General features: G+C 37.4%; 1 pseudogene; it reads left to right on the top strand.

The window, feature by feature from the left end:
- The first annotated feature begins 361 nt into the window (after nucleotides 1-361).
- On the top strand, nucleotides 362-4,560 carry LOC112765843 (probable inactive receptor kinase At5g67200; annotated as a pseudogene).
- The last annotated feature ends 1,102 nt before the right edge of the window (nucleotides 4,561-5,662 follow it).

Raw genomic sequence — 5,662 nt, forward strand, 5'->3', positions numbered from 1 at the left:
TCAATCAATCACCTTTTTAAACCTACACCACCATATCTAACATACAATTACCCGTCCTTATCTATGAGCTTGCAATACTTTTTAAACCTACACCACCTTGGACTTAGAAGTTAAGGGGGGAAAATAAATGGTAATAGTATGATGTAATGCATTTTTTAATTGGTAACTAGTGTAGTCTTGTTCATACGTCGAATTAAATTTTTTCTTAAAAAATAATGCATTAATGCATTATATTATACTATACTATACTATACTAAAACAGAAAAGTTGTGAAGCACAAGAATGAGGAGGAATTGGGTGAGATCTGTTATTTCTTGCTCTGTGGTGAGAGTTACTGGTACGTAGTTGATATTCACGTGATTCTGAGCAGTTGTCCCCATAATAGGACAGCTGCTCCGTATGCTCTTTTGTCACCTACTGCTTGCATTGCATTCCCTCCTTACTCCCCCTTTTTCCCTTCTCTTTCTTTGTGCTCTCTCCTTGCACCTTGTAAATTGTGAAACCCCCATTATACCATAACATCATTTCCTTTCTTAGTTGTGACTCGACATAAAGTCATAAACAGAATGACAAAGACACATAAATTCAAAAAATAAAAATACAGATATCAAAATCACACACAACATCTCATTCTACCACCTTCCATTTCTTTCTTTCTTCCATTCATACTCCACCTCACTTGCATTGATCTTAGATTCAAGAATGACCAATATAACCTTATCACAACTGCTTCTCTTACTGTTACTGTTGTTGTTGTGGAATAATGCATCTTGTTTACTGCCTCCTCAAGATGCCGTCTCCCTAATGGCATTCAAGTCCAAAGCCGATCTCAATAACCGTCTCAACTTCGCCAACACCAGCGCCGCCGCACAACACCGCTTCTGCCACTGGCAAGGAGTCCAATGCGCCGCAAACAGAGTGGTCCGCCTCGTCATCCAGGACTTGGATCTCGGTGGCGTCTTCGCTCCGGACACACTGTCGAAGCTGGACCAGCTCCGGGTGCTGAGCCTTCACAACAACTCCCTAACCGGACCTATACCGGACCTCTCAGGTCTCACAAACCTCAAGAGTCTCTTTCTCCACAACAACCGTTTCAACGGTTCTCTCCCTCTTTCACTATTCTCCCTCCACAGGCTCCGAACCTTGGATTTCTCCCACAACAACCTGTCCGGTCACATTCCAATTGCATTCACCAAACTCGACCGCCTCTACTCCCTTCGCTTGAGTTGGAACCACTTCAACGGTACCGTTCCTCCTTTCAACCAGTCTTCTCTCAAAACCTTTGACGTTTCCTGCAACAACCTCACCGGCGCCGTTCCCGTCACACCTACATTGTTCCGTTTTGATGCTTCCTCTTTCTCTTTCAACCCGGGACTCTGCGGGGAAATCATCCACAAGGAATGCCATCCGAGTACGCCGTTTTTCGGCCCCATAGCGGCGTCTTCGCCTCCGCCAGCAGTGGTTCTCGGCCAGAGCACGGAAGTTCACGGCGTTAATGGCATTTTCCGGCAGCCGTACGAGAAGAAGCGAGACAGGACGGCAGTGATCGTGGGATTCTCCGCGGGAGTGGTTGTTCTCGTGGCATCGTTGGTGTGCTTCGCGGTGGCCGTGAGGAGGCAGAGGAGGAGCAGCGGAGGAGAAGAGAACAAGAAGGAAGGAGCAATCAGGTCAGGGTACATGGGATCGGATGCGGCGGCGACGGCGGAGGCAGCGGCGGCAATGCAGGTGGAACAAGAAAGAGAGCTGGAGGAGAAGGTGAGGAGGGCACAGGTAGTGGCGAAGAGTGGGAGTTTAGTATTCTGTGCGGGGGAGGCGCAGGTGTACACGCTGGAGCAGCTGATGAAGGGTTCTGCGGAGCTTTTAGGGAGAGGGTGTTTGGGCACGACTTACAAGGCGGTTCTTGATAACCGTCTGATCGTTACGGTTAAGAGGCTTGATGCTGGGAAGATGGCTGCACATGCAACAAAGGAGGTTTTCGAGCGACACATGGAATCAGTGGGTGGCCTTCGCCATCCCAATTTGGTTCCTGTAAGGGCTTATTTTCAGGCCAAGGATGAGAGGCTCGTTATCTACGATTACCAACCCAATGGCAGCCTCTTCTCCCTCATTCACGGTACGTACACCATCTACATTCAAACTTGCTCACTTTTAATATTATTAATTATGATATTGGTAATGTAATTGTAGTTAATAGTTGATGGTTTATTTACTAGAAGACAAAAAGATGATAATCAAAATGAGAAAATACTTAATCCGTGAAGGCGTGAAACACCTTTCGAAAATTCTCTTTTTGTCATGTGATAGCGTTTGAACTTTTTTCAAGCGGCACTCCCAGCGAGAATCTTGCTGAGAACTGCTCAGTAGTCACTAGTGAGTAGTGACTGCTAGTTTCCGTAGATTAGGTGTGTGTAATTAATTATTACTAGTATTTCTCTAAAAAAATTTAAGGGCTAGCATAATGGTGGAAACTCAGGTGGCGGAAACACAGATAAAATGTCTTTTTGAAGGATTTTGCTTGGTTTTTGTGGATCTCGTGAATAATGAATTTTAAAATTGGTCCAATAAAATAAAAATATAATATATTTTTAAATTATTTACCTAAATTTCTAACATAATTATTCGCACATTTAATAAATTGAATATCTAATATATTTATTGTTTACATTGTTTAATATTTTTATTATTTATCTATATTTTTTTCTTTTTGAATAGGAAAAGTATAGAAAGATAATAAAAATATTAAATAATGTGAACAATAAATATATCGGATATTTATTTTACTAAGTGTACGGATGGTTACAAATTTACAATACAAGCAAGTACCGATGTTTTTTTTTTTTTTTTTTGAAAAAAAAAGATTCATAATTGGAGTAGTCATTGCCCGAGAACGGTGAAAGATGAAATATGGGCGTAACATATAAGTTCGTGGGAGTGAGATGGTAGGAGCATTAATAAGGCATTAAAAATTGATGTCGTTTTTGGACAGAAGGAGGATCCTGCGTTATGTTTAGGAGCTTTAAATACATACTGCAGGAGGTGGAACCCATTCTTCTTGGTTGTCTTGATTATAACATTTGCTAATTGGCTTCACCAATGGCCACAGCAATGCCCTGAATCTAATATTTCGATCTGCGTCCTACCATCCTTCTTGCATATGTAGTGGGTTATGTTTTTTTTTTTTTTTTGACAGGGTAGTGGGTTATGATTTTGAGTTCTAAGTGCTAACTATTGCTGTATAGTGTACTATAATATACTGAGACTATGGTCTTGGACTTTCACTTTGGGTAAGATGAAGAAACTATAGATGAAGTTTTGAACTTTCAGCTACATACCAAATTTTGTTGACTCAACTGCCAAATTTCTCTTTATCTCCTACCCTACCCCACTATGTGGAGATGATTTTTGTCGTATTTTCTGTCGTGAGTTTTATTCTCTTTTGAGACGACTGATCTCCTACCTAAATACTAACATAGTAATTCATTCATATTCCGTGACATGATGATTCATGAATATATCTAAACTCCCATATAAAGTCTTTGGGCCACATGAAGTCTCTCTAACTAAAGTTAGTAATTATTAACCATATGCGAAAAAAGAAGAATCGAATCGCTAGATGACAATTTGCTAGTATTAATAAAGCTGGATACTCTAATGAAGATTTTATAATTGTCTTATATAAAAATTCTTCTTTTAATCTTTGGATGATGAATTGTAAAATTAGATTTTGATATATTATAAAAGTTTTGTTTTTATTTAAAATGTTTCCAAATAAATAAATCACACTTTTATACAAAGTATCTTCATAAAAATATTTTTGACATCTTCATTTGAGTAACTCCCATTAATAAATGAGGTCCTTTGTTAATTATATATATATATAATGTGGCACAGGTTCTAGATCAAGCAGGGCAAGGCCATTGCACTGGACATCGTGCTTAAAAATAGCAGAAGACGTAGCACAGGGTTTGTCCTACATCCACCAAGCATGGAGATTGGTCCACGGCAATCTCAATCCTCCAATGTTCTCCTTGGCCCTGATTTCGAGGCCTGCATCACGGACTATTGCCTCACCATTCTGGCCAACCCATCAGACTTGCATGAAGATGCTGATTCCGCCGCCTACAGGGCTCCGGAGACTCGCAATCCCAAGCACCATCACCAACCAACACCCAAATCAGACGTTTATTCATATGGGGTTCTGCTCATGGAGCTTCTCACTGGGAAATCTCCCTCTGAGGTACCGTTCTTGGTTCCGAGCGATATGTTGAGTTGGGTGAGGTCCATAAGGGATGACAATGGTGGTGATGATAGTAGAATGGACATGCTTCTTCAGGTGGCTACGACTTGTAGCTTGACCTCGCCGGAGCAGAGACCCACCATGTGGCAAGTCTTGAAGATGTTGCAGGAGATCAAGGAGATTGTATTATTGGAGAATAATACTGAATTGGACTTGCGGCAGTAGTAGCAGTGCTACCTGTCATGCGGGAAATTCATTCTTTTGAATTTGAGGGGGTTTACTTATTTTTACTGTTATATAAATCGTGGATAGAACTTAGAAAGACAAAAGAGTAGTGTTAGTTTTATGAAATAAGATTTAGATAGAAATCAAAAGATGATGCCTTATTGTCTGTTGTAAATAGTAACGTATTTGCTTTTTTTCTTTCGGGTACCTGATGCTAACGTATTTGCTTAAACTTCACCTACTTGGTATTTTTGTTTTTGGTAAGTATACGGGGCCTAGGCCCAGAGAATTACATAAAGCACAAGCTACGGGGTACAGTTGTCCCTTTACAATTATGGGCTCACTTTTTTGTATTAGTAGAAATCGTAAGTTGGGCTTTATTTTTATTATTTTTTAAACAATCCAAAATGCAGGTTGTATTTTGTTTTAATTTTTGTTTTGAAATAAAACCTGTAAAATGCACGTTGTGTTTGGCATTTTACCTTTTTTTTCCTGTTTCGAACAACACAAGCGATTTGTATTTTCAAAAACTTATTAAATTATTAAAATAATAATAACAACAGTTGTGCTAATAATAATAATCTAATAATAATATAATAATCTTAATAGTACTAGTATTTCTAATATTAACTAACAATAACAATAATATAACCAAAACGGTGAATAATCAATTAGTCATAACAATAATAAATATACAGTCTCGTGTACAGTGTACTACTACTACTACTACTAATAATAATAATAATAATAATAATAATAATAATAACACCACTGCAGATTTATCGTTTATTTTAATTGATTTTTTTAAGTTAGTCAAAATTTGAATGAGTATGAATTCGAACCCAGGTATTCAAGTTATTAAGTTAAGAGCAAATCCAAAGCTCTAATTCCAATAACACTTTCTGACAAAAAAAAGAAATCAATCGTTGGAGGAAAAAGAAAAAGAGTTCTTACACGATTTTGAGAGAGGAGAATTCTTTTAAATAAAGACTTGTGATAATTAATAATAACTTGTCAAATAATAAATTATTATAAAAATAAATAATTATATAAAATTTTAATTAATTAAATAATTATATTAAATGATTAAATCATAATTAATTTAATAATAATTAATTATATTAATAATTATATTTTTATTTAATTAATAATTTATATTAATTATTTAAATAATAATTAAATTATAATTAATTTATTAAT

Source organism: Arachis hypogaea, chromosome 17 (assembly GCF_003086295.3).
Source record: "Arachis hypogaea cultivar Tifrunner chromosome 17, arahy.Tifrunner.gnm2.J5K5, whole genome shotgun sequence".
Lineage (NCBI taxonomy): Eukaryota > Viridiplantae > Streptophyta > Magnoliopsida > Fabales > Fabaceae > Arachis > Arachis hypogaea.